Genomic DNA, 26,985 nt, shown 5'->3' on the forward strand with positions numbered 1-26,985 from the left:
GACTACAGGCGCCCGCCACCGCGCCCGGCTAATTTTTTGTATTTTTAGTAGAGACGGGGTTTCACTGTGGTCTCGATCTCCTGACCTTGTGATCCGCCCGCCTCGGCCTCCCAAAGTGCTGGGATTACAGGCTTGAGCCACCGCGCCCGGCCTTTTCATTTCTTTAAACAGAGTTGAATATGTACCTATTAAGTGGTTGTTGCATCCTTTTCTGAAAATGGATAGTTAATGATATCACCACTATCAGGATGAACAGCAATTTCCCACTGATGAATCCCACCACCACCACCACCTCTCCCACCACTATCACCATCAACTTTCCCTGAGGCTTTTTCTACTCTTTCCTCATCCGCAATTTCTTTCTGGTGATTTGACAAAATGACAAGGGCTTTGAAACTCAATAACTTCACAGCTGTGTGATCTTAGGCAAGTCACTTCACCTCTATGAGGTTAAGTTTCCTCATCTATAAGATGGGTTTCTTGTAAAAACTACAAGGCACCTAGACAAGGATTGTCACCTGCATGGAGATCTGAATAAATGGTGGCTTATTTTCATGGTGTGGACAAATCAGTCACCATACCTTGCTGATTTCCGTTTTAATGTCCTGAAGTGTTTCATTCACTTGAAGGGAGCGGACCACCATTATTTCTCTTCATGAATTTTGGTTTCCCAGTTGAGCAATACTGCTTGAGGCCTCTAAGCCAAAAATGTGGGTTTTAGCGATCTGGGCCACCATATCTGGCAAAAAGAACAAAGTTGTCCTGACATGCTGGGTGAGGATTTGTCCTTGTGTGACCCTCTTAGCCCCACTTCCAACCATTTAGTTATCCAGAGAGTTGACTGGGCATGAGGCAAGAGGCAAGAGGCTTTGCCATGAACCAGCTTAAGGAAATAGAAACTCTCATTCTTTTTTTTTTTGGTCAGGAAAACATGAAAAGTCACACATATGTGAGGCAATACTCTGGGATGCTAACCTAGTCTTTAGTGTTTCTGTTCCTTTGATAATCTACTTCAGTAAATGGAAACTAAATTGCTCCATTAAATTTCTAAACACTACATTAAGAAAATAAACAGACAAAACAAAAGCCTCTCAGTTTGCAAGGGATAAATCTAAAACCAAAGAGTGGGACACAATGTTCTCCAGAAACAATTAGACTTGACTTTCACACCAAAAAATGTAATCATCAGTGATATGTTAGAATTGTAGGGTTTTGAGTGAAACTTAACAATGAAACTATGGTGCGCAAAAGCATTGACTCATGGTGGTTACTGTTATCCCCCAAAGATCATTTCATTCTGGTAACCCTATGAGGTAGATACTATTTTTCTTTCCATTTAATAGGTGACAAAACTGAGGTACAGTGAGGTTAGCAACATAACTAGTAAGTGAGACACTAGAATTTTAACATGGTTGATAGCTACCATGCTGTCTTGCCTCTCGTGATCTGGAAGTGACTCCAGTGCTCAGTGCCAGGGGAAGCCCAGGTTCCTATTTGAGCAGGCTCCCAAGACACCCAGGGTCTATCAAGTTGCCAAGGAAAAACTCATTCTGGCTCAGGACATCAGTTTCTAAAGTGCATTCCCATACCCTAGGTATCTGGAAATCCATCATAACCTTAAGTATTAATAGTATATTTATCCCCATTTCACAGCCACAGGAACTAAGGCTGTTGAAAGTTAAACAACTTTTCTGAGTTTGGACACGTCATCTACATTTCTCATCTAATTCCCAGACACTGTTCTTTCCCTGATGACATATATCCAAGTTTAAGCACAACCAAACAAGGGTTGAGAAAGCTTTAGACGTTTACAAAGCTCCCTTCATACCTAGTACTGTGCTTAGACCAGGAACAGAGGGAGGTAGAGGGCAGCAGAGCAGGGACTGGCTTCAGAGCCGGAAAGGTGGCTATGTGACTTAATGTGTCTGAACCCTGGTGTCCTAGTCTATTAAATGGTTTAACAGCAGCTTCTAGTATGTAAGTTCCTTGTCAGGAGAAAAACTGTTTTGCTCAGGGCTGGAGCCTTAGCATGTTGCATCATATTGAGCATGTAATAGATGCTCAATAAATATATTTTAAAGAATAAATGAAAATTACTTCACAGTGTTTCTGTAGAGATTTTATAAGATATGGTATACACAATGCATAACATAGAACTGACGCTCAAAAATGCCAATTACCTCCATCATTGTGTCATAGGCTTTTGTATTCATTATCCTGTTGTATCATCCCAAGAATCCCATGAAATACGTAATGCTTTGCTCATTTTTCTGCAGGAGCAAACTGGAGAAGAGGGCAGGGAATAAAATAATTCTTAGAGAAGAGTTCATCCCTTTTAAAAACAATATGCCCTTAAGAAAAAAAAAAAAGAGTCCTAGTAAGGAAATATAGGAAGGTCTAGAGTCAGCCCAGGGAGAACAGAAGAGCAATGGGAACTTTGGATCAGGACTGTTGGGTCCTTTGGCCTCTTTTAGTCTTCCACCTCTGAGGCATTCCAGCTTCAGGCAGGATGGACTCCCCACCTCTGCATTTGCCATCAGCCCCTCCTGTCAGCAGAGAGCTCCTGACTGAGATAGAGTGCCCAGCTGCGCTATTATCAACAATAATGGTAATCCTAATGAATTGCAGTCTGATGAATCACTGATTGCAAGAAAGAAAAAAAATAAGAGTGAGCTGATTGAAACTCTTAATAAAGCTTATTCTTTGGGAAGGGTCTGGGTTGGCAGGTGGGAGGGCTGGGGGTATTAGAATCTAAGGGGAGATTTTTTGCATGGTTCTGATGGTCCAATTGCAGAATACTCCTCTCTTCTATGCTTATCTTGGCGAGAGCTTTTTTTTTTTTTTTTTTTTTTTTTTTTTTTTTTTTCCTACACCATATCCAAATTGCCTGGGTTTTAGACTGCAGATGTCTAAAGAGCAAGGATGACATCTACCTTGTTGCCCTACATCTTAACACAGCATCCAGAACATGACGGGTGTGAAAATATCTGGTCCTCTTCCCTGACACCAGGATGCTAGCTAGGTAGCAGTGAGAGGAACAATGAAACAACAAAAAGAGCAGAAAAAAGAGCCATAGGGTGAGAGTGCACAGATTTGTTTATGAATTCCAATTTTAAAAGGGCTTATAGAAATTGACTGCTAAAACTTCAGCCATGCAAAGCCAATTGTGCTGGAAATAATCCTAGTGGTCACACATTCTTCCTGTGCTATGCAGTAGCATCTCCTGGCAGCTCATCTGAAGAGAAGCCTGCGTGCCTTAAGCCAGTAACACCCACTTGGTGTTCCTTCCTCAGAAAGTGCATTTCTCCACCAGCAAAAGCGTCACCTAATTTAATTGCAAATGCCCTTGCCAATGCTCACACCTCCTCTATGATGTGATTACTATTGGCTCTTCAATTTTCTACCACCCATGTGCCCCCTTTAAAGAAGGGAGAGAGCAAGAGGAAAACAAATGTCAACATTAATTGCAATTTAATACAGTTCACTGGAGATGACCCTGGGGAGAGGGATGAGGGAAATCAATTCTGGTGATTGAAAAACAATATGAGAATTACAAGAGGCTACAGCTGAAATCTGGAATACGAGAAAAAATGCCTCTCTGAATTTTCTGCCTGGGGCTCAGTCAGACTGTTACTGATTCAATGTACTGTGATTCAAACATTTCTTGAGAACATGCTGTGCATCAGTCACTATACCAGACATTGAGGGGGACAGAGATGTCCAAGACAAAACCTGTGTCCTCAAGGGGGCTTCCCAGTGGGTGGGTGAAGGATGGGGGTCATGATACTGAGATGGATTTTTAAAATTGACAAAGCAGAATCAGAAAAATGGCTAAAGAGAGAGATGAATGGCTACCTTCTTTTCCATGCATAAAGGATGTGAAAATGTCAGGCAGGGCAGCTGGATCTTTATTTTATGGTTTCATAGAGAGTGACCTCGCCAGAAGCCCTTGGGAAACTGGGTGATACAGGGCAATTTATTCTAGCACCTTCAAAGGAGAAAAGGCCAGTGTCCTCCCTTCTCAACGGGCATTGCCTAGCACCTAGTGCATAACTCCCATAGCCCAAGAATCAGCCTGCCTGGCATCTCCTGCCCCCAGAAGGGCCACGCCACTGTCTCCACAAAAACCTGCAGTCTAGGCCACTGAAGCATTTGTAGGCACTTCTTACATTGATTACAGCCAAAGAAATCACATGGAGACTATGCTACTGCATCCACCTACCACCAAAGCCAAAGCACCTACCCAACCAATGCTATAGGACACATCTACAGGAAAAAGTCTTTGCTTATGAATATAAAATTGGAAGAGGCAGCTGTCCCACCAGATGCACAGATATGAATATAGGGACACAGAAATAAGAAAAAACAAGGAAACACAACACTTTTAAAGGAAAACAATAATTTTCCAGTAGCAGATCCCAAAGAAGAGGAAATCTACAAAATGTCTGAAGAGAAATATAAAATAATGATCTTAAAGAAACTCAGCAAGATACAAATAATACGGATAGATAATTCAATGAAATCAGGAAAATAATTCATGATCTCAATGAGAAAGTCAACAAAGAGATATAAAAAAGAGCCAAACAGAAATCTTGGGGCTAAAGGATTCAAAGAAGAAAATAAAAATTACAATTGAGAGCCTTGACAATAGACTAGATCAAGTAGAAAAAGAATTTCTAAACTTAAAACAGGTCTGTGAAATAACTCAGTCAAACTTTTTGTTTTTTTAAAAAATAAAGACTAAAAAAGTATGAAAAAGCCTACAGGGCCTATAGGATACCATTAAGTAAACAAATATTCACAGTATAGGGTTCCAGAAGGAGAAGAGATGCAAAAAGGCACAGAAAACCTATTTAATGAAATAATAGCCGAAAACTTCCCAAGTCTTGGGAGAGATTTGGACATCCAGATCTAGGAATTTCAAAGGTTCTCTAGTACTTTCAGAGGCACACTATAGTCAAACTGTCAAATGTCAAAGACAAAGAATTATAAAAACAACAAGAGAAAAGCATCAACTCACATATAAGAGAATTCCCATTAGACTAACACCATATTTTTCAGCCAAAAACCTCACAGAGCAGGAGAGAATGAGATTATATAATCAAAGTGCTGAAAGAAAAACAAAACGAAACAGAACAAAAGCCAGCTACTCAAGAATATCATAGCCAGCAAAGCTATCCTTCAGAAATAAGGGAAAAATAAAGGTTTCCCCAGATAAGCAAAAAATAAGGGAAATCATCATCACTAGACTGGCCTTATAAGACATGCTTAGGCTGGGCATGGTGGCTCATGCCTATAATCCCAGCACTTTGGGAGGCTAAGGCAGGCAGATCATAAGGTCAGAAGTTTGATACCAGTCTGACCAACATAGAGAAACCCTGTCTCTACTAAAAATACAAAATATTAGCCGAGTTTGGTGGTGTACACCTGTAATCCTAGCTACTTGGGAGGCTGAGGCAGAAGAATCACATGAACCTGGGAAGCAGAGGTTGCAGTAAGCTGAGATTGTGCCTTTGCACTCCAGCCCAGGTGACAGTGCGAGACTCCGTCTCAAAAAAAAAAAAAAAAAAAAAAAAAAAGACATGCTTAATGGAGTCCTACATCTGCAAGCAAAAGGATGATTAACTACCATGATGAAAACACACAAAAGTATAACTCACTGGTAAAGCAGATACATAAATGAGAAAGAGAAAGGAATCAAACCTTAAACTACAAAACCATAAACAATAAGAGATGAAGAAAGGAACAAGAAATTACAAAACAACCAGAAAACATTTAACAAAATGATGAGAGTCAGACCTCACTTATCAATAATAACCTTGAATGCAAATGGATTAAAATTTCCAATTTAAAAAAATACACTGGCTTAATGAGTTAAACACAAGACCCAACTATATGCTGCCTATAAGAAACTCACTTACTTTGTAAAGACACACATAGACAGAAAATAAAGGACTAGAAAAAGATATTCCATGCAAACAGAATCTGAAACAAGCAGCAGTATCTATACTTATATTAGATAAAATAGACTTTAAGCTGAAAAGTATAAAAAGAGACAAAGAAGGTCATTATATAGTGACAAAGGGATCAATTCAGCAAAGTGATACAATGATTGTAAATATATACGCACCCAGCACTGGAACACCCGGATATAAAAAGCAAACATTGCTAGACCTAAAGGGAGAGAGAGAGACCCCAATATAATAATAGCTGAGGACTGCAACACCACACTGTCAGCATTGGACAGATCATCTAGGCAGGAAATCACCAAACCAGCATCCTATTTAAACTACACTATAGACCAAATAGACCTAGCAAACATTCACAGAACATTTCATCCAACAGCTGCAGAATACACTTTCTTTTCATTAGCACATGGAACATTCTCCAGGATAGACCATATATTAGGCCACAAAACAAGTCTCAATAAGTTTAAAAATCAAAATCATATCAAGTATGTTCTCACACCATAATGGAATAAAACTAGAAATCAACCACAAAAACTTTGGAAACTGAACAAATACATGGAAATTAAACCACATGTTCCTAAATGACCACCGGTTCAATGAAGAGGTTAAGAAAGAAATTGACACATTTCTTGAGCCAAATGAAAACATAAACACAACATACCAAAACCTATGGGATACAGCAAAAGCAGTTCTAGGAGGGAATTTTACAGCAATAAACACCTACATTTAAAAAGTAGAACAATTTCAAATAAACAACCTAATGATATACCTCAAGGAACTAGAAAATCAAGAACAAATCAAACCCAAAATTAGTAGAAGAAAAGAAATAATAAAGATCAGAGCAGAAATAAACAAAACAGAGATTAGAAAACAATACAAAAGATGAAAAGTTGGCTTTTTGCAAAGGTAAACAAAATCAACATTAGCTAGACTAACTAAAAGACACTACACCACACACACACACACACACACACACACACACACACACACACAATCTACCAAGATTGAACCAGGAAGAAATAGAAAACTTGAATAGATCAGTAACGAAGAAGATTAAATCAACAATAAAAAGTCTCCCAACAAAGAAAAGCCTAGGACCAGATGGTTTCATTGTTGAATTCTACAAAATTGTTAAAGAAGAACTAACACCAATTCTTCTTAACTAGGCCAAAAAATTAAAGCAGAGAGAATTCTTCTAAACTCATTCTATGAGGCCAGCATTACCCTGATACCAAAACCAGACAAGGATACAACAAGAAAACTACAGGCCAATATCCCTGGTGAATATGGACGCAAAAATCCTCAACAAAATACAAGCATATGATTTGCATATGGGAAAGGAGGAAGTAAAATCATCAGTGTTTGAAGATGACATGATATTATCATATAGAAAAAGCTAGGTTCCACTAAAAACCTCTTAGAAACGACAAATGAATTTAGTAAAGTTGAAGGATGCAAAATCAACATATAAAATAAAAAGTAGTGTTTCTATATACCAATAATGAACTAGCTGAAAAAGAACTCAAGAAAGCAATTCCATTTACAACAGCTACAAGAATAAAATACCTAGGAATAAATTTAACCAAGGATGTGAAAGATCTGTACAATGAAAATGATAAAACACTAATGAAAGAAATTGAAGAAGACATACACAACAAAGGAGATTTCATTTTCATGGATTAGAAGAATTAGTATTGTTAAAATGACCATACTATATAAAGACATCTACAGATTCAATCCAACCCCTTTCAAAATACCAGTAACATTCTTCACAGAAATAGAAAAAAATCCTAAAATTCATATGGAATCACAGAAGACCCCATGTAGCAAAAGCAATCCTAAAGCAGAAAGAACAAAACTTGAGATACCACACTACTTGACTTCAAAATATGCCACAAAGCTATAGTAAACAAAACAGTATGGTATGGGCATTAAAAAAGACATATAGACCAATGAAACATAGTACAGAACCCAGAAATAAATCCATGTATTTACGGCCCACTTATTTTCAACAAAGGCACAAAGAACATACATCAGGAAAAGGATAGTCTTTTCAATAAATGGTGCTGGGAAAACTGAATATCCACGCACAGAAGAATGAAACTAGATCCCTATCTTTCACTATATACAAAAATAAACTCAAAGTGGATTTAAGATATAAATGTAAGACTCCAAACTATAAAACTACTAGAAAAAAATCAGAGGAGAAATGTTTCAGGATTGGTCTAGCCAAAATGTTCATGGATAAGACCTCAAAAGCACAGACAACAAAACCAAAAATAGACAAGCGGGATTATATCAAACTAAAAAGTTTCACATAGTGAAGGAAACAATCAGAGTGAAGCGACAGCCTTCAGAATGGGAGAAAATACAGTCCTCTCATGGTATATGCAGGTGATTGATTCCAGGATTCCCCCACCCCCCAACCTCCATCACCTATACCAAAATCTGCATATATTTGAGTCCTGCAATCAGCCCTGAGGAACCCACTATGTAAAAAGTTGGCCCTTGGAATATGCAGGTTTTGCATCCTGTGAATACTGTATTTTCTATTTTTATTTGGTTGAAAAAAAATCCCTGAATAGGTAGACCCACACAGTTCAGATCTGTGTTGTTCAAGGGTCAACTATGTTTGCAAACTATTCATCCAACAAGGGATTAATATTCAGCATATACAAGAAATTCAACAGCAAAAAATAAAAATCCAATTAAAAATGGGCAGTTGATCTGAATCAACATTTCACAAAAGAAGATATTCATATGGCCAAGAAGTATACGGAAAAAATGCTCAACATCATGAATCATTAGGGAAATGCAAGTCAAAACCATAATGAGATATCATCTCACCCTAGTTAGAATGGCTATTATCAAAAAGACGAAAAATGACAAATGCTGGTGAGGATGCAGGGAAATGGGAACCCTTGTACACTGTTGGTAGGAATATAAATTAGTACAGCCTCTATGGAAAACAGTATGGAAGTTCCTCAAAAAGCTAAAAATAAAACTACCATATAATCTAGCAATCCCACTACTGGGTATATATCCAAAGGAAACAAAATCAGTATGCTGAAGAGATACCTGCACTCCCATGTTTACTGCAGCACTATTCACAATAGCTGAGATATCAAATCAAACTAAGTGTCCATCAACAGAGAAAGAAAAAAAGTGTATTATCAAAAATACTATTCAGTCATGAAAAAGAATGAAATCTTGTCATATGCAGCAACATGGATGAAACTGGGAACATAATGTTAAGTGAAGTAAGTCAGACACAGAAAGATAAATACTGCATGTTTTTGTTCATATGTGGGAGCTAATAAAGTTGATCTCATACAAGTAGAGAGTAGAATAGTGGTTACTATAGGTTGGGAAGGGTAGGAAAGAGGGGATAGGGAGAGGTTGGTAAATGGAGACAAAATCATAGCTAGATAGGAGGACTAAGTTCTAGTATTCTGTAGCACTGTAGAGTGACCACAGTTAACAATAATTGTTTATGGCTGTGTGCGGTGGCTCACGCCTGTAATCCCAGCACTTTGGGAGGCCGAGGAAGGCAGATTACCTGAGGTCAGGAGTTTGAGACCAGACTGACCAACGTGGTGAAACCCCGTCTCTACTAAAAATACAAAAATTAGCTGGACGTGGTAGCGTATACCTGTAATCCCAGCTACTCAGGAGATTGAGGCAGGAGAATCGTTTTGAACCCCGGAGGCGGAGGTTGCAGTGAGCCGAGATTGCACCACTGCACTCTAGCCCAGGCAACAGGAGCGAAACTCCATCTCCAAAGAACAAAAAACCCCAATAATTGTTTATTTTTGAATAGCTAGCAGAGAGGATTTTGAATGTTCCTAACACAAAGAAATGTACATGTGTGAAGTGATGAATATGCTAATTCCCCTGACTTGATTCTCACATATTGTATACATATAGAGAAATATCACTCTGTGCCCCCTAAATATGTACAATAATTATGTGTCCATTAAAATAATTTTTAAAAAGAAAAATAAAAACAAAAACACAAATCAAGAAAAGGGCCGTTTCTGTGTTTCTGGACTCTGAACCCCACAGGCTCTGTCGGCAGTTTCAGAGGCGGAGGCGGCTCTGTGGATCCTGAGTTGCCTGGTCCCACTGAAGAATGAGACGACTGCTGCCTGGTCCTCTTAGTCCCTTTTTAAAAGGGACTACCCCTGGGGAAGGGGTGGAGAGGGGGCTGCTGCTGTGTGGCTTGGAACCCTCCGGACAACCTGGGGTGAGAGAAGTAATCCAGGACCACCCACGGCAGGAGGCCGGCGGCAGTACAGCTCTCAGGCTGGCCAGAGCCCAACGCAAACACTGGTCAGCCTGGGTCACGGCTGCACACTGTCCCCTGATGAGCCCTGGCTGGCAAGCGCGGCAAAGGGTGGCACCACCAACAGGAACAGACTCAGCCACAGGGCCGGGGGGTGGGTGGGAGAAGTGGGACAGACGCCACCTGGAAAAACCTTTCTCAGCCCAAGGCCCAGGCCTGCAACTCCAGGCAGCTCCAGGCCACACGGCTCCTTGCCCTTTTCCGGGGGCTCCTTCTACTACCTCCGGTTTTCCATTTTCTTTTCTTTGCTTTGGTTATTTCTAATTTTTAGAACATTTTTGCAATGAAACGTAATTGCAAAAACCACTTTACCTTTGCACCAACATATCTATGTTATGTACATATACAGTTGTATATATGTATACGTTTTTTCATTTTTGATGTTTCTTTTTTTTTTGAAATGGAGTCTTGCTCTGTCACCCAGGCTGGAGTGCAGTGGTGCAATCTCGGCTCACTGCAACCTCTGCCTCCCAGGTTCAAGCTATTTTCTTGCTTCAGCCTCCCAAGCAGCTGGGATTATAGGCACCTGCCACCATGCCTGGCTACTTTTTTTTTTGTATTTTTAGAAGAGATGGAGTTTTACCATGTTGGCCAGGCTGGTCTTGAACTCCTGACATCAAGTGATCCACCCACCTCGGCCTCCCAAAGTGCTGGGATTACAGGCCTGAGCCACTGCGCTAAGCTGAAGTTTATTTCTTTTCACCCACACTCATGAATCACCACTCCATCTCCATCTGTGTCACACACTCACACGTGCTCATACCCTCACACTCCCACTCATGCACTTCACACCCACTTCCACACTCCTCACTCACTCATGTACACACACACACACACACACACACACACACACACACACACACACACAGTGGCAGAGCACTGTGTCAGGTACATGAGCCCCGCAGTCAATTAGATCTGGTTAAAATTCTGCCTCTAATGCTCTGTGACCCTGGGCATATGACTTAACCTATCTGAACTTCCATTTCCTTGTCTTATAAAATAAAGATAGTAATAGGGCCTTGCTTGTAGGGCAGTGGAACGGACCAAATACAAAAGGCTCAAATATTTGTCTGCTTGGACCTGAGGAAGTGCTCATTCCTTTCTCTTAGTTTTTCTGTTATATCCTCTCCAACAATAATTTCTATTATGTGTTTGTCTCTTTGGAAGTACTCAGTAAGTGTTCGCTATGATGATGATTACAACAAGTTTGTTAATTCTGTTATATTACATTGCTTAACTTGAAACAAAAATCAACACACTTTGATTTTTAGAGTGGTTTTAGGTCTACAGAAAAAAAATGGGCACGAAGTACAGAGGGGTTCCATATAATTCCTCTCCTCTTCTTTTCCTGGTTTCCTTTATTATGAGTATCTGGCATGGTGGGGTACGTTTGTTACAAGTGAAAAACCAATATGGATACATTATTATTAACTTAAGTCCATGGTTTACATGAGAGTTCACCCCTGTCCTGTCCAGTTCTATGGGTTTTAACAAATGCATAGTGTCCTGTATCCACCGTGACAGTATCACATAGAACAGTTTCACTGCCCTAAAAATCTTTTGTGCTCTGTCTATTCATGCCTCCCCCTGAACTCCTGGCAACACTGATCTTTTTACTGTCTGCATATTTTTGCCTTTGCCAGAATGTTATATAGTTAGAATCATACAGTATCTAGCCTTTTCAGATTGGCTTCTTTCACTTAGCAATATGCATTGAAGGTTTCTCCGTGTCTTTTCTTGGCTTGATAGCTCATTTCTTTTTATGGCTGAATAGCACCCCACTAGATGGATGTATCACAGTTTATCCATTCACCTACTGAAGGGCATTCTCGTTGTTTCTCATTTTTAGCACATATTACCTAACTTGTATTGGCATTTTGGTATAATTTTCTCTTTTTTTCCCTGAATTGGCAGCCTTTCAAAAACCCTGACCCAAATATATGTGTACTCAGTTCTTCATGAATGCCTCCCAAACATATAGAGGAAGAAAGGTCTAGATCAGGTGTAGAGACTAGCAGAGCCCACTAGGCCACACAGCCAGGGCTACAGACTATGGACTTTTACAGCAGGCTTCAAAAGAATTACCTATTCCTCCAATGTTGAATGTTTATGATAGTCTCAAGGGTCTCTCAACCTTGGCAGAACTGATATTTGGGGCTAGATAAGTCTTAGTTGGGGGGTCTGTCATGTGTGGTATAGAAGGATTAGCTTAGTGCATGCTAAAATCCTTCACCCACTGGGTGCCAGTAGCAACCCTGCCTCAAATTGTGACAAAAAAAGATGTCTCTAGATGTTGCCCCCTTGGAGGTAAAATTGATCCCTCGCTGTCACCCAACCCACTACTGAGAACCACTGTTAAATATTTTGTTATTGTCATGCTGTTATGATGAGAACTTTCCACGCCACCCAAAAACTCCAAGAAAACTCCTACGCTCGAGGAGAGGGCCTTTTCTGTACAAGGCAGAGTGAGGGTGTCCACCATCCCCTGATGGCTCCCCACATTTCACTCTTGCTGGGTGTGTTTGCTTTGATCACAACCAAATGCTGACGCATGCAGACTGGCCTCTGGCTGGTTTCTCTCAAGATGACAGATTCAACATCTTGATGAGTTTAAGCTTTCACTGACTTGCCAAAGATCATTCTGCTAGCTGAGGTCGGGCCTGTCTCTTGACTGCAATCCAGTGACTTTTCCATGAGCCACAAAGGTCTCGCTGGTGAAGTCCTGACAGGCCACAATTGGCTTTTCCACTCACCCTGGTTTAGCCATCAGCAGCTCCTGTTGGCTCTTTCTGAAAAATATATCCTGGATCTGACTGTGTCTCACCAACCCTGCTTGTCTAATCCTGGTCCAAGCCATCATCACCTCTTGCCTGGCCTTCTGCTTTGATCTTAATTCTCCAACAATCCATCTTTTTACACTGACCCAGCACAATATCTAAAAAATGTAAGTCAGATCATGTCACTCCCCGGCTTCAATGGCTTCCCATTTTTTTTGAAATTCCAAAGCCCCATGGATGAGTTCTGTGGTGTGGTTACCACCTTGTTTATGGCGCTTGCCTCCATCTTCTGAAGGGGTGTCCTTAAGTAGAATTCTGAAGGACTGGAAGCTGGACGTGTGAGGCTCCTGAAAGGGCAGGCTGGACTGGGCACATGTGCTCCCACAGGTCAGCTTGGCCCACTGCACCCCGCATTTCTACCACGTGTTCCTGATTCCACCAGTTTCTTCCGTCACCTCTTCCCCTCGATGAAGACCAGGCTTCCATGGCCAGCGGACGCCCATGATACATACATGAGTTCCTGCAGCTTCTGCGCTCAGGTTCTACCTGACTGACCCAAGGGCTCTGGCTTCTGAATGTGAAGGCAAGGTAGTGCTGGTGGGGGGGATCTGTGACCCCAGCAAGAGGCACAAAAGGGAAGAGCTGACAAATTCCTCCCTCTTTCCACCCCAGTGAACTTTCTTCTGAGACACAGCACTGTCAGTTCTGCCGTAATGCTTGAAAAATCTGTTCCAATGTGACTGACAAATTAGAAAACAAGTTGAATACACCATGAATCGTGCATTTGCTTGTGCCCAACTTTATCAGTGAGAAACAGCAGGTGAGCACAGAAAACTTTATCCGACTGAACGGAGCCATACAGGAAAACAGTCATTCCCCACATAACAGCACTTCAGTCAATGACAGACCACGCGTGCTACGGTGGTCTCCTACATTTAGGATACTGTATTTTGGCTGTACCTTTAAAATAGTTAGATATGTTTAGACACACAAATAGTTTTCATTGTGTTACAGCTGCCTGCAGTGTTTAGCACAGTAACACGCTGTACAGGTCTGCAGCCGAGGAGCAATAGGCTATCCCACATAGCCAAGGTGTGCAGTTGGCTATCCCATCTAGGTTGGTGTGAGTTTACTCTATGATGTTCACAAATGACAAAATGGCCAAAGAATGTATTTCTCAGAGCGTATTCTCGTCATTATGTGGCACATGACTACACACAAAATACACACATGCGGCCGGGCGCGGTGGCTCACGCCTGTAATCCCAGCACTTTGGGAGGCCGAGGCGGGCGGATCACAAGGTCAGGAGATCGAGACCACGGTGAAACCACGTCTCTACTAAAAATACAAAAAATTAGCCGGGCGCGGTGGCGGGCGCCTGTAGTCCCAGCTACTCAGGAGGCTGAGGCAGGAGAATGGCGTAAACCCAGGAGGCGGAGCTTGCAGTGAGCCGAGATCGCGCCACTGCACTCCAGCCTGGGCGACAGAGCGAGACTCCGTCTCAAAAAAAAAAACAAAACAAAATACACACATGCATCTGTCTCAAATGTCTGCCAGCTACCTCAATTTACGTCATGCATTATGAGCCAAACCCGTCCACACCTGGTGTTACAACTTTCATCTGATTTCAACTACTTTCCACAACTTCACAGCAACTCACAAATGTCAGAAACCCTTCCGACATTTGGTTCCACCCACAAACGGGTCTTTCTTTCTGCAAGGTAAAGTACCACATTTACTGTACTATTTGTGTATTTCTAAACCATATGTGACATGTAAAACTATGCTACTGCTTTTATTATCTCTTTTTTTTTTTCCAGTATTGTGTTCCTAACAACATTTTCCCCATAAGCCCTGGGATTTGTAAAGTGCAATTCTGCATAGCGTGGTGGTTTGGGGGAACACATATGCTGCATTATGGTACAAGTGTATTCCATATTGCCGCTCCAAAGAATCCCATGTGTCAGAGCAACTGGCTAGAGTTTCTCAAGAAGTGATGGGTCAGCTGGGTAATTCATTTGCAGCCTTTGTTTTCTGTCTCTTGCTTCCCTTCTCTTTCACTCTTGCTGCTGTCTGGGATTACACATTCTCCCGCCCACCTCCATCTCCTCCACCCCATTAGGAGTTATGAGTGTGGCGTCAGCCTCTGTTTTCCAGGGAACCCGGGCTCAGGTTGAGCATTGCACACACAGGGAACAGCAAATGCAAAACCATAAGGTGGAACCAGGCTTGGTGTATCCGAAGAACAAGAGAAAGCCTGCATGGTTGCTGCACGGCAGATGAGGCGGTGTGGGAGGAAACAAGGGTGGAGAGGAAGGGAAGGGCAAGATCTTGGGGGGTTTGGATAGCCAGAGAAAAGAGTCTGGACATCAGGCCAAGTGCAATGAGAAGCTCTCAGGTGGTTACAATCCCTGGGAGTGATGTGATTTTTTGTTTGTTTGTTTTTCGGGGACGAAGTCTCATTCTGCCACCCAGGCTGAAGTATAGTGGTGCCATCTCGGCTCACTGTAACCTCTGCCTCTCAGGTTCAAGCGATTCTCCCACCTCAGCCTCCTGAGTAGCTGGGATTAAAGGTGTGCACCACCACATCCGGGTAATTTTTGTATTTTTAGTAGAGATTGGGTTTCATCATGTTGGCTAGGCTGGTCTCGAACTCCTGGCTTCAAGTGATCCTCCCGCCTCAGCCTCCCAAAGTGCTGGGATTACAGGCATGAGTCACCATGCCGAGCCTCTTGGTATCTTTTAAAAGATAACCCTGGCTGGGGTGTGATGAAAAGATTGCAAGCAGCAAGGCTGGGAGTGGGCGGACCACTCAGGCGGGGTGGCTGGGCGGACCACTCAGGCGGGGTGGCTGGGGAGCGCTCAGGAAGCGGTCAGCACTGCTGCTGTTTCTGGGAATTTGGGAGGGAAGGGAGAAAGTCTAGGGGACCCAAGGTCCAATTCTGTATATTTCATTATTATCCAATTTGGGGTGGGTCATGATTCTTTAAAGAGAGGAAGAAAAAAACTTGCAAATAATTCAGGAAGATTCTTGAGAGTAGAGGCAAAGGACCACATTCACAGTGGTTGCAGAAGGACAAAGCTTATCTACTGGCTTGGGAAATAAGAGAGCTGTCTTTCTCTCTCTCTCTCTCTCTCTCTCTCTCTCTCTCTCTCTCTCTCTCTCTCTGTGTGTGTGTATGTGTGTGTGTGTGTGTGTGTGTGTGTGTGTGTGTGTATTTGAAGAACAATGCAAGTAGAGGCTATTGTTTCCATTCAGGAACAATAACCACAACATGATACACTGCAGTGCAAATCTTGCCTATGTTTGAAATATGGCCAAAAAAGGTGGGGGAGATTAATCACACAGGGAGGGCTGGTATCTCAGGGGCAGATTAAGACAAGGAGCTGGCAATTTTGAGTCTGATTAGAAACTGCTAAAATCAGAACTTCCAGTGAGGGACTATACTTAAAGCAGCCCTCTTTTTCGAGGGGGGGGGGGGCATGGGAGCAGGGAGAGAGGTTGATTTAAGTTAATTAAACCTAGTGCTTAATTAAGTATTCTTAGAAACAAACTGTATCCTTCTTCCATGGTTAATGCAAATCTGGGTGCACAGTGCCACTAAATTTGCCGGTTGAAAGTTTTAAGGAAATGGGGGTTTCCATATGAATGCAGGTACTTTTGGATTGTGAGAATCGTGCAGTGGCTTGATTTAGGGATGGAACAGAAGCCCCTTCCCAGAAAGTCAAGTAGCTTGGAAAAGCAGAAAGGGTATGGATTTGGAATCAGGGAAGCTGGCTTCTAGTCCCTATGCGGTCTGTCACCTGCAGGGTGGCCTTGGGCAAGTCACCTATTCCAATGGACTCGTAAATGTTTTCATCATGAGATGCCTTTTGTGGTTTCATCCCCATGCCCCAAACTATATTTATCAAATTCTACTTCATTTCTACATATGATTAAAATGCACACATTAATGTTAAATAGGTAATATTTACCAAATGCTTCCTATGTTTATTCCAGATATTGTTCTAAGCGCAACAATATGGATTAACTCATTTAATTCTCAAAACAACTCTAAGAGGTAAATACAATTATCCCCATTTTACAGAGGATAAAATGGAGGCACAGAGAAGTCAATAACTTGGCCCAAATTCTCACAGACGGTAAATGGTGGGCCACAAATATGAACCTAAGATTTTGATCAAAGGCCAAGAAATAGAACTTTAATTAGTATTTTTACTAATAGAGCTTTCATTAGTATTTTACAAACTTTACCTCCTTAGTTTGGTTATCTATAAAATACAGACTCTCATCTCTGCCATGACCTCCCTCCAGGAGTTAAAAGGCTCCAATGTCAAGGTGCTTAGAGGGGCTCTATAGAGACTGATGCCTCAGGATGAGTGGGGAGGGCCTGAGTGCCCCCGCACGGATCCTGCAGCCATGCTCACATTCCCAGCAAATGGTCTGTCCGTGATATCACATCTGTATCAGGCACTCAGTCACATAGGTCGTTGGACATGAATCAAGTGTTAGGACTTGGAGAAATGATGCCACTGCTTTCTCAGTGACTCAGGTTCACTGCACTGAAACCCCGGGTGGGTTTCTTTTCTCCTGTGGTTTCTTGGGACATGAAATCGGGGTTCTCTAACTTGACTTCCTATTGTCAAAGTGAGCGGGTGATTGGGCAGCATCTGTTTTAGATGCTCTTTAGGGTAATGTCCAGGGTGTCACCTGGACTTCCACTGTGGCATGTTCTTGCTCACAAGCATCTCTCTCTCTCTCTCTCTCTTTTTTTTTTTTTGAAGTGGAGTCTCACTCTGTTGTCCAAGCTGGAGTGTAATGGCGAGATCTTACCTCACTGCAACCTCCGCCTCCTGGGTTCAAGTGATTTTCCTGCCTCAGCCTCCTGAATAGCTGGGATTACAGGTGTGCACCACCATGCCTGGCTAATTTTTGTATTTTTAGTAGAAATGGGATTTTACCATGTTGCTCAGGCTGGTCTCGAACTCCTGACTTCAGGCGATCTGCCCTCCTTGGCCTCCCGAAATGTTGGGATTACAGGCGTGAGCCACTGTGCCGGGCCCCTCATGAGCATCTCTATCTCAAGGTTCTAAAGGGACAAGGGCAGGATTTCTGGTGTCCTTGCTGGGCCTTTCCACAGGAAGGAGGGGAGAGGGCAGAGTGCACAGGCTCTGGACCAGCTTGCCTCTGAGTCCCAGCCCCACCATAAGGGGACCTCTGGGAGTCACTCCGTGTCACCAGCCTCAGATTCCTACCTATAAAAATGAGATAACGGCCGGGCGCAGTGGCTCACGCCTGTAATCCCAGCACTTTGGGAGGCTGAGGTGGGTAGATGACCGGAGGTCAGGAGTTTGAGACCAGCCTGGCCAACATGACGAAACCCCATCTCTACTGAAAATACAAAAAAATTAGCCAGGTGTGGTGGTGGCACCTGTAATCCCAGGTACTTGGGAGGGTAAGGTAGGAGAATCACTTGAACCCGGGAGGTGGAGGTTGCAGTGAGCAGAGGTTGCAGTGAACTGAGATCGCACCACTGCACTCCAGCCTGGACAACAGAGTGAGACTCCATCTAAAAAAAAAGAGATAATAATAGTACCTCTCTCAATGTTGGCTTAAGGATTAAATGAGATAGTGCTAGGTACATTCCAAGCTGCGGGGCAGCACTCAAGAATCTTAGTCCTTAAATTTAGTCCTCATAACAACACTATCACGAAGGTAAGATGTTCTCCGGAAGCTCAGAAAGGGCAAGTGATATATCCAAGGCCACATGTTAGCAGGAAACAGAATTAGGATTTGAACACAGTCTTAAGAGTGTGTGGGAATGTGGTCCAAGGGCTGAGTTAGAGATTGGTGGTGGTAGAGGCAGAAATAGGGTTGGGGTAACATCTGCCTTTGCCACTCTGAGGAAGTCACGTAACTGGGCCTCACTTTCTTCATCTGTGATATGGGAATAATGCTAGTCCTTGTTGTGGAACATATCAAGTATGAAATAAGCCCAAAGTATTGGGTTATATGAAAAAAATGATGCAGAATTAAGAAAACAAAACAAAACAAAACAAAACAAAACACGGCCCGGTGCGATGGCTTATGCCTGTAACCCCAGCACTTTGTGAGGCCAAGGTGGGCGGATCACGATGTCAAAAAAATTGAGACCATCCTGGCCAACATGGTGAAACCCCATCTCTACTAAAAATACAAAAGTTATCTGGGTGTGGTGGCGGCGTCTGTAATCCTAGCTACTCGGGAGGCTGAGGCAGGAGAATCACTTGAACCTGGGAGGCAGAGGTTGCAGTGAGCCAAGATTGTGCCACTGCACTCTAGCCTGGCGACAGGGTGAGACTCTGTCTCAAAACAAAACAAAACAAACCTTAGCCCTTTCTTTCATCTGACCTCCATTTCTAGGCAGACTGCCTTTCAGGAAACCTTGAGTAACAGATTCCGCCGACAGGCACGAGGCTAACCTTGAGTTCCGAGGCAGTGCTGTGCTGCTCCGCAGGGAAACTGCTTAGGAGAAGCAACACATCCAACCCCGGCACTATGGAGAGTGCATTAGGTCCCCATTCCTCTAATAATGGGTTCTATGAGTCTCTGTAGACACTTTGGGTCAGGGATCAGGTGTGGGGTGGAAGACACAGATACTGACTTAAATGCCCATGTCAAGGTCTCACTTTGAGGTCAAGTTCACCTCATGGTTCTTAGAGCAGGAGAAACTATGTAAATGTCCCAAGCATGTCTTTGAGGACTCCTCCATGTGGCTTGAAGGTGTCATCAAGCAGACTTCTAGAAACAAGTTACTGGTTGTGATAACAGTCCCAGTGCTTTACCTTTCCCTATATTCCTGCCTTTTGACATGTCACCTTGTAGAGTCCCCACACTCCGTGCACCCTCTACAGGGACTCTCAGCCATGTCATTTGCTTTGGTTCGTTGGATAATAAGGATGCGATGCAAGCCAAGACCTGAAAAAGCTCTTGAACCTTTCTGCAAGAGCACCCTCGCTCCTCTGCCACTACCATGAAATCATGCCTGGGCGAGACTGCTGGCATTATTTTTAGATGGAGTCTCACTCTGTTGTCCAGGCTGGAATGCAGTGGTGCGATCTTTTGTGAGTTGACAAAGTTTCGCACATCATTCATCCTCTCTGTGCCTTGAGGCATAGAGAGGTTAAGTAAGTCATCCAAACAGAGGTCATCTTAGCCAGCATCCAGAAAACCCCCTAAGATATGGCTGACTCCAGCTGAGATTAGCAGGACCCCCTCACTGAGCTAGGTATGTGAGCAATCCCAACCCAAGCTGAGATTGCCTGAACCCTGTAGACTTTCATGCTAAATAAGTGTTTCTTCTTGTTTACCACTGAGGTTTGTGGGCAGTTGTCATGAAGCACTATTGTGGCAATAAACGGCTGATATACATACACACACAGACACACATATATTTTTAAATGTAACATAGCATGGCTTTGATTGTAATTTGCTACACTGTTCAAGCCTTCTTTTCTTTGCCTGTATCTTTGCTTTTGCAGGTACTGGCAAGAGATGTTTTAATTTATCCACACACGCGCACACAGAACTTTTACAGACATTCTCATATTAGTTTACCCAGTGAAATCCTGCTAGGAGGGAATGGAAATTTCTACAAGCTTTGCTCTCCCCGTTATGTCTCACTCTTCCTCTTCCAATCTATTTATTTTAAATAAAAATCCAATGTATATTTTAAATAAATAGGTCATATTTGTTTAAGACAAGCTCCCACTCGGTACCAAGAGTCTGCCTGTTGAAGTCAATCAAACCAGATCGTGCTTCCTTCTCCAAATGCAGCCCATAGTTCCCCTCCTACAGGTCTTAGCTCCCCCGAGTCCTCCTTCTTAGAATTCCTCCTCCACTTTCCAGTCCCATCCTCTCAGTCCATGAAAATGCATCGGCCTTCAAGGCACCTGCAGCCACTTCCCCGGGACAGGCCTCCCCAGCGAGGTCCCCGTGTTCCCAGAGCACCACCATTTGTGTGCTTTTCGTGATACTGTAGTTCGTGTCTTGGTGAGGCAGCAAATCCAGGTGAAGCTGGATTCAAATCCCCTCTTCCCAGGCTCAGGACCTAGGGCAAGTTCCCCCAACTCCCAGAGCCTCAGTTTCCTCATTTGCAAGGTGAGGATAACAATGATGATATAGTATCTATCTCACAGGGTTGCCTGTGAAGATTAAATGATGTAGTACAACTCCAACACTTCGCCTAGTGCCTGGGGTGGAGTAAGCACCTATTACATGTTAGCCATTATTATAATTGTATGCATGGTACCATGGGAACTTGCAGTCCTAGCTAGCATTTATTTACTGCTTACCATGTGCCCACTGTTTTAAGTATTTTAAGTACTGTCCCAGTGCTTCTTATGTGTTTATTTCATTTTAAACCTCATGGCAATGGTTAATGTAGATAGTGTTATTATCCCCAATTTATTGATGAGAAAATTGAGGCACAGAGAGGTTAAGTAAGTTATCCAAGGTCACACAGCCAATAGGCCACCCACTGCCATTGCCATCCTCTCTCCACTTTATTATAGTTATTCACTCATCTTTGCCATTGGGGATCTGGGATGTGTCATTAATTTTTGCTTTCAAGTGCTTAGCACAGTGCCTGGCACATAAACCCACCAACATACGGACGGAGGTTACCACAGAATGGCCTGTATGTCCGTGGTCTTTTCTCTCTCGACATTCACCCCCTTGAGGGCAGAGGCCTGGGTCCCCCAATCCCTGCAACTGCTTGTTGCTGAATTGACTGGGTGGGACAGATGGCTCCTTGCAGAAGAAAGATGGGCTTCTTCTCACCCTGGTGCACAGAGGCAAGGGCTCTCTACACCCAGTCTTACAATCCAGCTCGATTCGAGACAGGAAGCAAACAAGGCTTTCAGCAGCCTCGGGCGAGCAGGGGTGAAATTAGCAGATCGGTGTACAAAGGAGTGTTTAATAATGCTATCACGCTACCCCGTCCTCGTGGAGCCGTTGTGACATTCTGTATTAAAAAAGTGACAACCCTCAATTGCTGCTTGTAACCAAGGCCTGGCATCACGTTGGCTCCCAGCCTCCAGAACACTTGCATTTTCTGGCAACAAATGGCATCCAGGGATCAGGGGAAACTGATGGCTTCATGCAAAAATGTCCTGGCGGACCCTCTAAGCCCTTTGTAGTTCAGCTGCTCTTCTGCTCGTCTGTCAGGAGCATAATTTTCATTAAATATTAAGGAGCTGTTTGTTAAAATAATATTGTCATGGTAACGGGGTAAGGGGAGGGGGTGCTGAAATAGTCTGGTGCTGCCCGAATTGCAGCATATTAATCAAGTACTTGGTACTATTTAATGAGCTTCCCTCTGTGCTTCCTGGTAACAATGAATTTGGAGGACCCAGAAGCTTGGGGTTTGCCCCAGTTGTCAGTGTCAAAGATGTGGGCTCTTATGAGTTCCTGGTGCTGTGTTGTGATGGATGGATGGAGGGATGGAGGGATCGAGGGAGGGGTAGATGGATGGGATAGATGGATGAGTGGGTAGGTGGGTGGAGGGATGGAGGGATGGGTGGGTGGATGGGTGGGTGGATGGATGGATGGGTGGGTGGAGGGATGGATGGATGAATGGGATGGATGGATGGATGCCAAAACCAAAATTATAGATGTCTGTGTCAGAGCTGTTTTGAAAGCTCTTCTATTTTTCAGTTGCCCTTTTACAGTGGAAATGAATTTTGCCAGAGAATTAGGGAAAAGGGGTCAGGGAAGAAAACAAGGGAAGGCAAAGATTTATCTTGCCTGAAGGGAGAGCTGATGGCAATGATAGGGAGGCAATGTAGAAAAATTTAGAGTCAGGCTGCCTAGGTTCCAATCCTGGCTCTGTCCCATCTCACTGTGTAACCATGGGTGGGGGACCCGCTCCCCCAGGCAGCTTCTGTTTCCAAATATGTAAAAGGGGGCTCATAGCCATGTTATTGCAGAGGATTGTTGAGGGGATTAAAGCAGACGATGCTCAGTAAATTCCAACTACCATGTCTACTACTACTGCACCTGCTGTTGCTACCGGCGCTGCTGCTGCTGCTGCTATAAATGTTACAAAAGCCACCACTGTGGGAAGGCCCCAAGGTGCTTTCATGACCTAAAGGTCTAGTTGAGTCCTGACCATCCAGTAGAGCACCCAAACCCAGGTCTAGCTGACACTACTGCCTGTGTTCTTTCTGAGGTCAGCAAACTTCTTTAGTAAAGGGCCAGACAGTAAATATTTTAGGCTTTGTGGGTCACACACAACCTCTGTTGCATATTATTATTCTTTGTTTTGTTTGTTTTTTAAAACCTTTTAAAAATACAATACCATTCTTCGCCCAGAGGCCACACAGAGCCAGGTATAGTTGGCTGGTCCCTGCCCTGCTGCCTTCTGAGAAAAGACAGGAGAAAAGGAAGGCAAAGTAAAAGGATATATATATATATATATATATATATATATATATATGGGTTTTCCTTCCTCTAAAAGCAGGTTAAAGATATGCATAAAAAAGAGAAATCTGGATCCAGGAATTTGTTTGACTTTAAAAATAAAAATAAAACCAGCCATGGTGATTCACTATAGCCTTGTCTGCTCATTTTACAGTCAAGGAAAGGGAGGCATACAGAGGTGTGGTGACTGGCCCAAGGTCACACTGCTAGTAAGGGATAGAGCTGGGATATAAACCCAGGTGGTCTGGCACCTGAGAACATCCCCACTGCCCCATCTTCTGCTGCTAATGTAGAAAAGAATCTCCATTTTCTTCTATTCTGAGTCTCCTGACACCCTCTATCAGCTGACTGTCTGGCTAGAAACTCAGACTTTAGGGTCTGGCAGAACTGTGATCTACTGTTCACTGGGTCTGTGGATATTATCTTGGAGATAATTGACTTTCAGGTACCTCTGTTTTCTCAGTGGTAAAATGGGGATGTTTACTGTACCTCTTGGTGGTTATGAAGATTAAATGGCCAGGCATGGTGGCTCACTCCTATAATCCCAGCACTTTGGGAGGCCGAGGTGGGTGGATCACTTGAGGTCAGCAGTTCGAGACCAGCCTGGCCAACGTGGTGAAAATAACTGTCTCTACTAAAAATACAAAATTAGCTGGGCGTGGTGGTGCATGCCTGTAATCCCAGCTACTCAGAGAATTGTTTGAACCCCAGGAGGCGTAGGTTGTAGTGAGCTGAGACCATGCCATTGCATACCAGTCTGGGTGACAAGAGCAAAACTCTTGTCAAGGACTTAGCAAATGGTATTGAGTGAGTGTTGGATAAATATTAGAACTGATGCTTATAATAACAGCTGTGGTAGGCATAGTAATGGACCCCCAAAGATGCCCATGCCCTAATCCCTGGAACCTGTGAATATTTTATGTTAAATGGCAAAGAGGAATGAAGATTGCAGATGGAGGCTGGTTGGAAGGTAGTCAGTAATCTCAACTGACGGTTCACAGTCACAGATCCAACTCCTTATTTACTCTTTCCCCCTTCTCACAACTGCACTCAACTAGTCTAAAAAAGACAAGATTGCAGATGGAATTAAGGTTGCTAATCATCTGACCTTAAGATAAACAGATTATTCTGAATTATCAGCATAGGCACAAGGTAATCATAAGAGTCCTTTAAAGATGTAGGAAGCCGATGAACGTCAGAGTCTGAGAAACTGCATGTTCTCATGTTCTACAGCATGAGAAAAACTCAACCATCCATTGCTGGCTTTGAAGATGGAAGGGGGCCCTGAGCTAAGCAATTCAGGAGGCCTCTAGAAGCTGGGAAGCAAGAAGATGAATTCTCCCTGAGAGCTTCCAGAAAGGAATACACTTTGTCAATACTTTGTCACCTTCAGCTCAGTGAGACCCATTTTGGACTATGACCTCTAGTACCATAAGATAATAAATTGGTGTTAAGCCTAAGTTTGTGGGAATTTGTTATAGCAGCCATCAGATCAAATACACTGTTGTCTGCAATACAAACCAGAGAACTCACCAGAGGGGGAGCATCACCTGAAGCAAAGATGGCGTCCTGCACTGGCCACAGGACGAGGGGCCCTTCTCTACATGCCTGCTCTGATGCCGCCCAACCAGTGACCATCTACTGAGTGCTGCACAGGGGCCAAATATGGGCAGGCACCAGCCCAGGGGCTGCAGGGGAGTGGAGAGAAGTGGAAGCATACAGAGGACGCTGCCCGAGTCCCCAGTGGAGATGACACACCTGCATGTGGGGTTAGCATGCTGCAGAGGGGGACCTGCATGTGGAATATCACTTCCGTGAAAATATCCCACTGCCTAACCTTCACTCTCACATGTGTTCTGGACCACAAAGGCCAGCTCCAGGTTCAGTGCTCCCCACTGAGTCTGCTCTGAGAATTACCGCTACGGTCACTCCTTTTTCTTAACGACTAGGCTTTTAAGGTACTGCAGGACTTACATATGGCACTTTGGCTTTGGTTTCCTCCCTCTCCCCAATCTCCTCACCACCCATTCTTGGTGCATGACACAGGCCTGGCCAATTGGCACCATGCACCCTTTGGCTCCAGCAGTTGGCTTAGGGATGGACATGTGACCCGAGTCTCTCAATTCCAGGGCATTTGCTGGGAGCACTGTGGAAGCACAGCCTTCTTTCTATGGGGGTTGCTGAGAAAAGCTGCTGGCTGTCGGTGGGGGAAACCTGTCTGAGTAAATCCCACACAGAAGAAAGCTGAGCCGAGAGATGGAGAGACACGACGCCTGCAGACACTGCTTAGATCCAGCTGGGCGCAAAGCCAGGCCAGCTCAGACTTTTCAATTACACGAACGAACCGCCTTTTTGTTTTACACTTATGTCAATTTGAATTGGATTTCCATCTTGTAACCAAAAGTCTGACTAATATAATCAAATACCCACTTAAGTATTGGCATCTCTGAGTTACAGGTATTTTCATTTCCTCGGCCAAGAAACTTCGAGCTCTGAAATAGCATGGAATGGGGGGTTAGGCCAGGCCACTTAGGGCAAAGTTTTAGCTGGACTACAGAGAAGGATGAAGTGGCCTTTCTCACTTCTTTCTTTCTTTCTTCGGTTTAGCTTAGCCACACTGGGTCCACTCCTAATACTGGAGGAAGAGGCAAAGGAAGCCTCATATGCTATTGAATGGGGCCTGGTTTGAACTTGCACCTGAATCTGTAGATGGACCAAATGCCTACAATGGGGTTTTCACGTCTAGTCCACGAGAGCGAAGTGAATTTCATACGAATGGCACGTGGCGCAGTTGTAGCTCTGGGTCCTGATGGAGCTATTGCTTTGGGTCCTGCGTCTTAAATGCTGATGCTGCCCCGGGGTTCTGTCTTCAGCCCAGCAGTCTTCCATCTCTGAGCTGTCCCTGAGCGAATTCAATCACTCCATAGGTTCATCTGTCACCTCCATCAGCTGTCTGTGCATCTTTTTTCTTCACCCACAGACCTGAAGGATACAGCACGTACCCTTTGGTAATGGTGATACCTGCCTATGCTGATTTTTTCATAGGACAGCAGGGCTGCGGGGGCCAGGGTCGGGGCTGTAGCACAGTTGGGTAGGATGATACGCTTTGAAAAGAACCTGGGTGATGTTCATTTCTTCCTCCTTAGGAACACACCTACAGGTTGGCAATCACCAGCCTGTATGTACTTTGACTCCCAATATATCTATCCCTTCCCGAGCTTGTTTCTGTGCTCCACGCCTATGTTGGACATCTCTAGGATGATAAACACTAATCCTAAAATCAGTTTCAATGTTATACTAATGTAATGGAAACTCACACTTAGGAGCGCTCCCTCTGTACCAGACATAGTTCTTAACACTGTACATGTGCCGATCCTAAAAGCCTTCTCAGGTAGGTAAAAATGACTACACAATCCTCATTATGCAGATAAG

At 43.5% G+C, this 26,985-nt stretch overlaps 1 protein-coding gene across 5 annotated transcripts in view; it reads right to left on the reverse strand.

The window, feature by feature from the left end:
* Nucleotides 1-26,985, reverse strand: part of LOC105468504 (zinc fingers and homeoboxes 2) — a 196,238-nt gene that overhangs the window by 76,654 nt on the left and 92,599 nt on the right. The window contains exon 3 of one of the 5 annotated variants that reach the window (XM_071067873.1): nt 582-739. The exons of 3 other annotated variants lie outside the window; for them this stretch is intronic. The gene's annotated coding sequence lies outside the window, so the exon portion shown is untranslated. Of the gene's footprint in view, nt 1-581; nt 2,284-26,985 lie in introns of all 5 variants that reach the window. One more of the 5 variants, XM_071067871.1, reaches the window with a different exon arrangement.

This window comes from Macaca nemestrina, chromosome 8, assembly GCF_043159975.1.
Source record: "Macaca nemestrina isolate mMacNem1 chromosome 8, mMacNem.hap1, whole genome shotgun sequence".
Classification (NCBI taxonomy): domain Eukaryota; kingdom Metazoa; phylum Chordata; class Mammalia; order Primates; family Cercopithecidae; genus Macaca; species Macaca nemestrina.